The sequence below is a fragment of the Cardiocondyla obscurior genome, linkage group LG13 (genome assembly GCF_019399895.1).
Source record: "Cardiocondyla obscurior isolate alpha-2009 linkage group LG13, Cobs3.1, whole genome shotgun sequence".
NCBI classification, from domain to species: Eukaryota; Metazoa; Arthropoda; class Insecta; order Hymenoptera; family Formicidae; genus Cardiocondyla; species Cardiocondyla obscurior.
The window spans coordinates 2,186,761-2,199,586 of record NC_091876.1 but is presented as its reverse complement, the minus strand read 5'-3'; the positions used below and the strand labels follow the sequence as shown (position 1 = coordinate 2,199,586).

General features: G+C 48.1%; 1 protein-coding gene across 2 annotated transcripts in view; it reads left to right on the top strand.

Moving 5' to 3' along the window:
• The window catches only part of Svp (COUP transcription factor 2), a 91,600-nt gene that overhangs the window by 31,840 nt on the left and 46,934 nt on the right, over positions 1-12,826 (top strand). The window lies entirely within an intron of this gene.

Below are 12,826 nucleotides of genomic sequence, written 5' to 3'. Positions count from 1 at the left end.
GAGACGGACTTTTGTACGCCCCGCAAATTGCGAGCGCCGGGGCCGCATTTTGCACCTCCGCGCCGCGTACGAGAAAGCGTTCGACGTGCGAGTTCCGCCGGGCTCTTTTCCCGGCTCTATCAGTTAAACGAGTTACAAAACAACGCGCTCGCAATGAGAGCCGAATGACTTTTACTCTCGTGGTACGGAGTCGTTTTTCAACGATACTCGATGCAACGCGTTTTCTTACCGCGTCGAAAATGTATTCACGCTTTCAATACGACGTTTCTGCGAGGGTAATAAAATTAGAATTGCAGAAATTACTTGCCGCGTGATTTATTTAAAGAAATATAAATCTTTACGAAACAGAAAAGTATTCGGATTATTAGATTAATTTTTAGTATCGCTGGAATCGAAGTTTTATAAAGCGACGACGGTGTTGGAGCTCGGAAATGTCAGCTGGGTCTCAGAGTCGCGAAAAAATATACTCGAGCATCGAACATGATCTGTTTTTTTTTTTTTTGTTACGGTAGGATGTCTCGAGCTCGGTGAGCGAATAAAAAACAGATGTAAACATAGCTCGGCGTCGAGCTCGGCGCTTCCGAGAATTTGACCGAACTCGGCGCTTCCGAGAATTTCGCCGAACTCGGCGCCAGGCGAGAGAGAAGGACAACGCGCAATTGACGATCGACACTATCGCCGTCTCGCTCTCTTACGCGGTCTTCCTTTTTCTTCTCTTTAACGTCCGAAATCCCTAACGGCCAGTCTAGTTGCGGAGTCTCGGACGTGCGGGTGTCTCTAATCGCTCTGCAATTTCGCGTTATTTTCGATCGCGCGTAGGAAGTTCTCGCGTACGAATCAGTATCGACGACGTCGACTCGGGTACGAACGATCATTTTCTATACTCCAGCGACGTTCCACTCGTTTTGTGCTTCGTTTCGAGGCTCGAAAAAAAGTGCTTCGGAAAGAAGAGGTTATGGCGTCGGCGGAGCGCGCGCGCGGAGTCGTCCGGCGTGAAGTACGCCGCGTCAAGCGTCATCGACGCCCGCTTCCATCATTATTTTCTTCCGGAAGTTCCGGTGACTACCATTATGAAAACGTGACGTATGCATTCCGCCCGTCTTCTTCGTCGCGGCCAGGATCCTCGTCCCGCGTCGAGGAAATTATTTTTGAGGGACTCGAGGAAGAAGTGCGCGGGGAACATTTAACATCGCGGCCCGTCTCGTTCGCCGCTCGACACGATATCACGGTGGTGTTCATTCCGTCGACGGGAATTGACCAAAGGGCTAGAAGTGAATTGACCAAAGGACCAGAGACTCGTTTTACATCGTCGTCAGTTTCTGTCGGGATCGAGGACGACTCGGCAAAATTAACAACGCTATGAATATCGAGAGGACAATTTTATTACAACGAATGATCGTTCGTCGCGCGAATTATTTTAATTTTAATCGTAAAAAATCGCCGCGATAAATTTACCGTCGTTCTTTCGGGCGTTCGTCTCTTGAGTGACAGTTTAGTGATCAATGACAATAATAAAAAAAAAAATAGCAATATAGTGTCGAATGATTTGGAATACCACGACATGTCAGAATAATCCGGAATACTGTCGCGGAAAGAAGGAAGGAAGGAAGGAAAGAAAGAGAAATTAATCTACCCTAACCTAACCGAAAGCTACGAATGTAAGTAAGCCAGTAACACGCCGTAGATCACTCAATTATAATAATCATAAAGAAATTATAATAACGCTCACGAATTAAAATCTCTTGAAAAAAAATATACGCGCGTGGCGCGTGCCTGATTTCTTTTAGTACGTACAAGAAATTATATATATTTTTTTTATGTAACGAATATAAATTGCTGTAGGTGTATGTAGAAAAGCTAATTGAATGGGGATATTAATGACTTCGGAATAGCGTTTATTACTCGAAGCTGCACATTGCATCGACGTCGAAATCACGGAAGATCGCGCAAAACGAGAGCTTTAGGACGACGCAGAGTCGATCATTTTACAATTACCACGATAACCGATCGCGCACATTCGCGGACGTTTTAAGTAAAAACCGCATCGAGGAACGTCGAGGTCGTTTTTTTTTTTTTTTTTTCTCTCTCTCTCTATCCGACGAAGAGACCTAGCAAGCGTATCTCGGATCTGCGCGAGGCCGTGAAGGAAAAGAGCATGCCGAAGGACCGTAAACGATCGAGTATCCGCTCCTCGGATACCGGGCCCATCGTGGTTCGGCCGAGCAAAGTCGCAATCACGACCGTTAATCGCGGCGCGATTAACTCTCTCGAAAGCCGCTGCGAAAGTCCCGGGTGGATTCGAGGCGAGTTCTAGGGAGGATCGTCCCTGCTCGTGGTACCCTGTCTCCTCCTACCCGCGAGATGAAACGCGCGCGAGAAAGATCGTCCCTGATATGCTTGTCGCCGATACGGCAAACGCCGTAAAATAACGTTATGAAATGATACATTAATAATGGGATGTGGACACGATAATGGTTTTGAAACGTCGCTTAATCGTTCCTATCGGACGTATCCCTGTGGGCGCTGATAATACATATATTAAACTTTGACCGTGAAATTTATTTTCTTTTTTTTTTCCTTTTTTTCTTTTTTTTTTTCGTCAATGCTGCAATCGATAATTGCGTTCTCAAGCGTGTTTATAGAAACCATTAATTTAATAGTTGATAGGTATCTCTGATTAGCGTGTACATGCTCACGGTCGAAAGTGGGCCAAACGCGATGGGTATCTTGCATGGGAATTTTCCGACGGGCTAAAATGTGACTCGAGCCCGCACCGCGTGCGCTTCGCGGCGAGTCCGGCGAAAAGGGACGGATTTATTGTTAGTTCAAGTAGAAAATTAACTCGTGCACGTGACGACACGGCGTTTATAAATACGATCGCGCGTGACGTAATGCCCTCTGCGCGGGGAAGATAAAGTGGAAGGAGGTGGAGTTCTCTTAACAGGACGAAGGATCGCCCGGGGCGTCTTGTCGTAAACCTCGACTGTTCGCCGCCCAGAAGTTCGAGCTAACGAACTTATCGTCCGCGCGCGAAACTGGGAGATGCGCGCCTTGATTAGCATCGGGAATTGCACGCGAATTAAATTTCGCGAGGCCGTAACAACATCTCAATATTCGCGAGCGATTGCAGATAATCGGCCGTTTAAAAGCTGCCGAGAGAATAATGCGAAACGAGCCGTTTTACACGAATTAAAATTCTTTATACGCTACGATTGAGGCACGCGATCGTGAATTTTATCGAGCGGAGTTCTTTAATAAAATTTCGTCGCGCCATTTATCGCTAACAATAAAAATCACGACGTTCGAACCCTTAGGTATCGTTTGCTTTCGCGAAATGGTGGGAATATGGACCTTTAAAGTCGTCGAGGAGATGGGTCCCGACGTGATTCTGACCTTCCCACAGTCGTCCCTTAAATGTTGATTCGCTTCGCGATATTGCGAGGGATGCGTCGCCGTCGTGAAGCCCTCGACAACGCGAGACAATGTTTCGGAAGCTGTCCCAAACGTGGCATTAGCGTTTCTATGACTGTCGTAAAGTCCCACTCTCGCGTCCGATTTGTGAGGGTCGACGTGTGAACGAACGGCAAAATGAAAGGGACGAAACAGGAGTACGTACTTTAAAAAAAAAAAAAAAAGAAAAAAAAAATGACGCGTTCCGCCGAAAAAATTGCGCGATTTCGTAAACGCCCGTCTGACTGGCGAGCGTTTTTAAGCGTGCGGAAAGATCGTGGGAACCGGCTTGGTGCCAAGGTTATCAGAACAAGTGCAGTCGGCCGAGCAGGTAAGCGGCGTGCGCGAGCTGGTGCACACCTGCTAATTATTAGACGATCTATATGTCGCTGGATCGGCGACAAGTCGCGGAACGGCCTTGCGAGCTAGGCCGCGCGGCGTACGCGCTAAGCCGGCTCAATCTTCCCTGCAAATTACAATCCACGCGATGCTCATCATTGCCATCACGCCAGCCTCCCGTCGACGTTGACGAGCCCCGCGACACGTGGCAAAATTACGTAAATCCCTATGGCGATACTTCCCGCGTTAGCTATTAGTCGGGACCTTAGGCGTTCATTAAGCATCTTCGCGTGGCAATAATCGCAATTGCAAGCTGATGAAACGATGCAGCTCCCGATTATTTGGAACGTACAGAGTCGCGTCTTATCTACCGCTGTTCAATTATTGCAAGCAATTTCTTTTCTTATTTTTTTTTTTTATTTCAACGCTAACGATTCGACGTCATTTATAAGCATTTACGAATTTCTCTTCTCTCGAATATATTTCTATAAAAGCATTATTAATCGATAATGTAGATGTAGGCTGCGCTCGTCGTCGTTGTCGATTAGAAGAAAGTACGCGGTGTTGACAAGGGCAGGAGAAACAGCCGATAGGAAGAAGCTAAGAGAAACGGGCGAGAAACTAGCACATCGTGATGATCGAGCGAGTGGCCGGCACTCGCGAGGCGGTCGGGCGCGCTCGAGGGATTTTGTTAAACGGTGGGCGAAGGCAAACAGCTCGAGGATGAGCACGTCGGTACGTTTGCACGACGCCTAACCGATGACCCAATGACCTCGTGCGATGGTAGGCCTCATGTAGGTCGTCACCGTTGCCGAGGAGAGATCGTAGGCGGACGATTCGCCGGCCGTCCTTCTTCAACTCGCGCGAATTTCTCTCTCGCGAAAGAGGACCCCGGTGTCCTTCTCTCCGCCGTAAACTCGCTGGCAAACTTCGCCTTTAGGGAAGCGATACTCGAAACGCTTATTTCTCGCCGCGGGTCCTGTTTTAATTTTGATGGAGTGGTCCTTTGGGAGAACGATGGTCCTTCAAGTGTATTTATTGTAAAACTATTCTCCGAGCTTGTTCGGTGAGTCACCGGGCGTTCAGCGAGCAGATATCGCTTACGACTCGACGCGGCGGTTAACATATACCATCGGTATTAAAATAAAAGGCAAGCGCGAGACCGTCAATTAATTAGATAATATTTAAAAATAAATTATTTGATATTCTATGCCGTTGGTAATTAATATGTATAATTTAGTTTATGTCCCGCTATTATCGAACGTTGAACTTTTTATTCGAGATCCTAACACTTCCCTACGGATCGTGGCTGAGCGCGACTAAAGCGTTGAATAGATTTCCTCTTGCGATTCCGCGAGATTTCTCCTTTACGACACGGTGACAATAATTGCAATATTTTATGCCGGGCAATTAACATCTCGCGACAGCAGCAGCCCCCCCGGTATCACGGATCTCGGGCGAAATTGCGCGACTTCCCTTCCCGCGATAAACCGAAGAAGCTTCTTGCAGAGCGTCGTAAAACATTGAACGGAGATGTCGCGGATCGATAAAACACGACGGCGAATCGTTGAGTTTCACCTGTATGGTATTTAGGTCCGTATATCGCGCGATGCAAAGAGGAGGCGCCGCGTATCCGTTAAGATCGGCGCGGACGCGAGAAATATCGGCCGACAATATAAACCGATGACACGCAGGAAAGTTTCACGAGCGTAATCGAAGACGACTCCCGTTCCCGCTTTCCTGCGGCGGCTTATGCTCGCGATGACATTAAACCGAGGCTCGCCCGGAATCGCCGTCGAGTTTATGTTAACGGCCCAATATTTCTCCCGCCGTACGGGCATTAATTCAACAATCCTGCCGCCTCGATGCTGAAAGTAGTATGTAAATTTGATTGCCAGGTGTTAACGGAGTCGGTCATTGAATCTTTAGCGTGCGCGGAATTAAATCGATAATACCATTTTAAAAAGCTGCGCCAGCCAATTTATCACTTCTTAACTTATCGCTCGGCGCTCGCATGTATCTCTGTTAATGTGGAACACGTTTGTTATATTCTCCGCGGTATTGCGCTTGTTGAAATTTACTTCAATTGTTGCCACTAACCTCCGTTAATGGAATTAACTAATAAAAAGTAGCACGGTAACATTGTTCTTTTTTTTTATTTTAATTTTTCTTTTTTATTTTTATTGCTGCGATGTTCTTTAAAGCTAAATTATATTTTCGTATTCATTATTCTTTAATACTATTTTCATTTGACCGCTGAATTATTATATGCAGTATATTTAATTTATAAAATATAGATGTACAAAGTTATTTGTCTAAAGTAGTCCGATTCGATCGAAAGATAGGTGTGAATAGTATATCGCCCTTTTACGTATATGGAACATTAACGAATGAGCAGTAGCTAATGGCTCTCGATAACAATGCCGAGAGCACCTCGTAATAAATTAATCAGCATACAGGAAACGGCCATACATTTGTAAGCAAACGTTCGACGTCATTCGTGGTTGAGTTTCACGCGAAGCTACGTTCGCCAGCGAGCCGATTCGGAATATCTACGAAATAACGCGCGGCGGTTTATTGACTCGCGCTTTGGAATCCTTAAAAAAAATTCAGGACCTTCCCAGCAAACAAACAGAAGAGATTTGTTACCTCTTATCGGTCGCGCTACCACTTGGCTCTTAAAATTATGCAAATTCTCGATTACTGTTCATCGAATGGCGAGCATAAACCGGGAGGACGGTGATAAAACAACGCCCACTGAAATAATAAAACGCGCAGAATTTTTTTTCTCACTCGAAATCAAAGTCGACGTCGACAGTAAACGGGACGAGATACGGTCGCGTTCTTTTAATTTGATTAAAGGATTAAAACGTCATTTGCCAATTATAATGAAGACATTGTATAATATCCGCATTGGCACTTCTTAAATCTATTCGACACGAAAAAGAAACGCTTTCATGGCACGGATAAGCGGCTTTTTTTTATCTCTCTCTCTATCTCGCTTGTTTCACCTGATTCACGCGCGCTCGCTCTCGGCATGGTCGTGTTAAATTTCTAAGTCGTACGTCACGAGCACTAATGAAATTCCTTTACCGCGTCGCGTCTCGTACAGCCGTCTTAATCAACGCGGCTGTCGCCACGAAACGAAAAGAATTAGCATTTTAAATCACGCTCTCCGCGGGTGCTCGCCACCCCGCGCCCTCGACTTTTTTCCTTTTCCCTCCCCTCCCACCCTCTTCCGATCAGCGGGCCTCCGCGTCTCGTCTCCGATAATTCGTTTATTATTATCGAGGCGGATCGGAAGATTGATCGTCACTCCCCGATGTTCGTAATTATTTCGGGCGATACCGTGGCATTCACGTTGCACGTTACGCCAGAACGGACGGGCGCTTCTTCTCGTCCTCGGTGGGACGCACACGCGCGCGGACGGAGTTCCACTTGTAACGCTGTGACGCCGCGCGAGAATACGCACGAGGATACGCGATTCCACGCACACTGGTATACGCGCGAAAGGAAGAAAGCGATAGGTTCGACCTCGGCGTTTTTCTTTTTCTTTCTCTTTTTTTTTTTTTTTTTTTTTTCTCTACTTGGATACCTGGCCCGCTTCTCTCCCGTATCCCCCTTTTTTCGAACCGCGCGCCAGGATCATCAATCTGCGTCCCGTGGACTCCTTCGAGGATACGCCACGCGTTTGCCGCCGCGAAAAGATCCCTGGTGAAGGTACCTTCGATACGCGCGCGTCAAGGCTCTCCCTTTCGCCCCCTCTTGTCTCCTCCCGAGGAGTTTCCGCGATTCTTCCGCTTTATCGGTGAATCGCGCGATGCCTCGCGCAACGATCGGCAGACACGTCCGCGCTAATGAAGCCACGTCGTTTTGACGAGCGGCGCTATCGTTTACCGAGAGAAAGCGTCAGGCAAGATCCTCGCGCCGGACAGATCTTTCATTGTGGCTCTCGACGTACTTCATCGCGATTTCACGGTATTACCGAGTCGTACCGAACGACCTTCGACACCGAAGTGTCGCGATGACTCCGCTCGATCGTTACGCGTGAGAAATCTACCGTTAGCGACTTCCCTTTGTCAACGAGGTTCTTCATTTAGGCAGTCTTCGAGTGGAACGAAAAAGCATTTCTTTTCTTTTTTTTTTTTTTTTTCATCGATTTGTAGAATTTCACGGTTAACATTGATTTTCGATGCCGGTCGTAATTTCATTTAGTGGAAGGCTACATGAAAGATTCATGATCATTTATATAGTCAGCACACCCTCATTTCTTTCGTTAGTCGGTTAAAGTTCGGTTTCGATTCAATAGCAAGAACTTTTTACTTGCGGTATTTTTTTTTTTAATTCTTTTTTCTCAATACTTCGATTAAGTAATCGAATGCGAAATAATTTCGATTCCAATAAACGACCCGCTAATAAAAATAAAATAATTAATATAAATTCGTAAAGCGAGCGATGGATTTACATTCATTGTCGTTCATGCCCGGTGCGAAACCAATCGATTTTCATTCGATTTAGATCTCGGTAGTTAAAGATAGCGATAGACCGTCGACTAACAACGGTACAAAATACGGTGGCGGCTATCGGGGGGAGGGGAGGAATCGCGCGGAGCATCAGCATCCGCGTTGGTGTCTTTTAACGAGGAGAAACCACGGATCGATGCGGTTAATCCAGCGCGGCGGAGACGGTATCGCCTGATTGCGGCTACGACGTCACGCGGGCTGCTAAGGCACGGGAAGCCAAGGCGAACGAGCGGGCCCGGCTCTTGGTCTCGGATAGATGGCCGCGGCTGTAACGGTACCAAATCTGCATACGCCGTACCGTATACACGTTTACGTCGCACGCGCAGTCGGCGCTATCGGTCGGCCGCATCATGCTAATTCGCATCCTTCGCCGACCGTTGAGATTCTCTCGCCCGCGAATCGTCCCTCGCCGGGACCGACCACGGGCCGTCCCGGTTTTCGCTCGCGAGACCCAGCCAGGTCGATACGCGGCTGTTTCCCATCCGTCCGGTTTTCTCTCCCTGCGAGAGAGACCGCGGCGCCGTTCCCCGGCGAGCGGTGCCTAGGCCCGTTTATTTCCGCGGGATACAAGTGCCGGATATCGATAAAATAACGAATTGATAAGACGTCCCCGCGTGGAATGGGCTAGGGCGCTCGGAAGGGCAGGGTGCGTGTATAAGGAAAATTGTGTATTAATTAAAAAATTAATTGTATCAAATTTTATTTTATTTTATTTTTTACATGCAATACATACAATTTTACATGCAATACATACAATTTTACATGCAATTGGACTAATTTTGTTTCTTCTCATTCTGGCAATTTTCTTTTTCTGGTTTATAAATCGCTTTCTCGTTTTCGCAAGCGTTCATCTACGATTCCATGCGCCGCGATTACGGGGACGATTTAAAGAAGTCGGGCCGAGATGTCGGCGAAGGAAACGTAGATAAAAAAAAGAACGTGGTCGCGAGTCTCTGCCGATGAATCACTTTCGGTGATATCGTAGGATCTGGACAAGCTCACCCGCATGCTCGGAACATGTTTATCTCCGGTTTCGCGTGTCAACTTTACGTCATTGTGCGCGGTTTCCCTTCATCTTCCACTCTCTCTTTCTCTCGCCTCGTCCGTCGATGCATCGATATCGCGGAAGTGCGGCGCCGCTGTCCGGAGCGTTAAATGGGACTTTCGTCGATCCGTCGCGTTACGGGGAGAAACCCGGAGGATGGTTCTCTCCGGCTGGACCTCTCGCGTGGTCCCTTTCGCGAGAAAAGGCGAGGGAGCGGCGGGGGAGGGACGGGGACCGGAACAGCCGACGGTGAGGCGAATGAAAAGAGAAGCGGCGGAACGGAGAAGGAAGGAAGAGCCCGTTCCTTCGTTAGAGCCGCGGGGCGGAGGAGGCTGGCATCCAGGCGCTTCTCAGCGGGACGCCGTTTCTTCGAGTCTCGGGGCCCCTCTCTCTCTCTCGAGGAGAATCTCGTACGTGAAGGACTCCCCTTTCCCTCGCGCTTCTCATCTTCGCTGCCGTCTTCTTCTTCTTCTTCTGCGACCGCTGCCTCTCGTCCGTTCTTCGTTTCGCTTTTAACGTACCACCTTTCTCTCGGTCCCGCGCCGCCCCGCTAGTCTCGCGAGCTAGAGCGATCCTTCCTTCTCGCGTTCGCCATCTCGCTCTCGAGTCGCTATCTCTTCCGAGAACACGAGCGTTGCATCGCGCCGCATCGGTGCGCCCGTGTGTACCGCCCACGCGTTGTTACGAGTCACAATTTGCCGGGGTACGTCCTAGACGGTATTCCCTTTCGGCTGCTTTAAGCGCGCTCTCAATGTTCCGCCGCTCTATGTTCCGCGTTCCGGAGATCGAGAGCCCTCCGGAATGCGGCCCCTCGAGCTGTCGCTTACTTAAGACTCGCGATGACTTTAATTTGACGCTCCGGTATTCACGTTTCGTTCATTAGCTGCATCGTTACACTTGGGCGCAGGGTGCCCCAAAATTTAATATCTAATAATATTTTTATAAAGCCGAGAATCGGCCTCAGGTTTTCCTCCGCGTGAAATATTCTTTTCTCCGACGCGTAACGATTATCCCGCTTGTTCTTCGCGACCTTAATTGTTACACATTACGAATGATCGTTATTACTATATCATAATGTAGCAGTGCAAATAATTATTATTGCCAGTTCAGACCTTCTCGGAAGAGGAATAGCCGCCGAGGTGCGAAATTACCATTCTGAATTACACGGATGCTGTTTTTTCCAGCCTTGAGGCACCTCGGGTTTCCACGTATTCGCCGATGCGCGGCGTTAAAATAATTCACGTTATTCGCTTCAATACCTTGAAGGTGCCGAGGCGCAGATTTGCGAAGGCTCGTTCCGGTCGCCTCGTTTTCAGCATTGTCACGCGCACGCGTTGCCCCGTCATTTGCCAATTATCGCGAGTGAAAGCACACTCGAGTAACGCGAAGTAATTGCGTTACGCGGGACAGATGAGCGCAATCGCGCGCGCTCGCACGGCGGACAATCGCGCAAGAATACGCGCGGCCGTTACTCAACCAAGTAATCGTCCACTACCTCCTCCTCCTTCTCTTATTTGCGTGTACGTGTAGCTCGAAAAAAAAAAAAAAAAAAAAAAAAAAGGAAAAAAAGGTACGCGGCCCGGCAATAATCGCGGTAATCGCGCCCAGAGAATGCGGCAGAGGCACGTTCTATAAGTACGTAACGGTTTGCAGGACATCTCGCATGATCGCGCGGTAGAGAAGCCTGAACCGTTCGCGATCGAAGCCCGCAGGAAATCGTCGGATCGATACCCGAAATCGCTTTGAAACGGACAGTTACGAAGAACGGTCTTTTAATCTCGATCTTGTAATCGGCGACGCGTTAAAAAAAAAAAGAGAAAAAAAAAAATTATAGAGTTTAAGTCGTTCATTAATATTTTCACGTTAGCCCGGCTGGGTTTTAATTTAATTAACTTTATGCAGATTGCGATGTATTAAAACGTTAAACATATACCGCGCACGAAATTCACGGCGTAATATATTAATTGGACAAACGTGTAATTTGCGCCGCGATCGTTTGAAGTATAAAGACGTCGCGCGCCAAGAAGAACGTGTTAAGTTTTTATCAGACGTACGCGATTGTAATAACCATTACTCCGGGATGCAATAATCGAACAGGATTGTCTTGCGAAAAGTTCGCAGTCCGCGATCCATAATGCGGCAAGATTACAAAATTTTCTCGATGAAAAAAAGAGCGGGGTAACTAAATCCGTCGAAATAGTACGTCTAGAATTGCACCGGGCATTAACCTCAATGATACGACGACGATGATGGGGGATAATGATGATGACGATAATAATGGCCGGTCGATGAACCAGCGCGGCCGCTCGCACACGGCTTTCGGCGAAATTTGTACGGCCTGTACGATCGAATCGCCGCCGACACCGACGGCCGATCCGTATTTGCGCGTACTTGAACGGCGGCGAGCACGTTATGGCACGTATACCGCGGCGCGTATTTGCCTTTGCACAATATTTGCAGGCACTCGAGAGTATCGCCGCGAGAGAGGCTCATCCGGGTTCCGGTACAGGTGTCGTGGCTCTCTCGGCTGGTCATTCGACTTCTTGGAAGTGGCCGGCGCACGTAGCGAAGTAGTGTACGCGGGTAAATGAGCGGCGCTATGTATCCCGCGGCTGGAAATCCTACGGGCACGAATCGCTCGAGCGGTCTTCACCGCCGAACGGACCGTTAGCCTACGCGGTGGTCGGTCGGCACGAGCGGGAAGAGGACCACCGCTCGTTACGTCACGCCTCGCGCCTGCCTGACGAGGACGATCGCCCTGAGCGACGTAGAAATTCGTATTATAGACACGCGTGGCGTAATTCGTTCGTCAAACTTTTCGATCGAGTGAGCAAAAGTTGCCCGTTTCGTCTCGCGGATATTCAAGGATATTTCGTACGATCTTCTTTTACGCGCAGTCGACCGGCACCGTTTGTCGCTAAATCGATTCTTATCTCGCGTTCAGAGAGCCCAACTCGGAATCGCGGTTTCGTCGCGTTCACACGCCTCTGCATTATTTTACTGTTAAGTTTAAATTAAATTAAATTTTAAATTAAACATTATTCGCAATTGATCTCTTCGACGAGATGAAGGCATCGAAATTACAGTGGGCTATCGCGACGAATGCGATTGTACAACACCGATTATAGCCGCAAAAAGAAAGAGTCAAGTTGGGCTCTTTGTTCGCATTAATGTACGAAACGTGTTAATCGATACGAAACATCGGCGTGATGATTTATACCGACGGTGAATCCGGCCACGTATCTTTGAGAATGAGCTAGGTACGGCTTAAAGAGATACCATTTCAACCAGAGATCGCGCACCGAAAAGTGAAAGAGCCCCGTTTCTCTTCCGTGCCGGAGTCGCGAACTCGATGACGCGTGACTGCATAGATAAATCTTATTGCGCAACAAGGCTTATCACACCCCACGTGCATTGAAATTTTCTTAAAAGCCTCGAGGCAGTTTTGAAAAAGGGATGCACGAAGGTC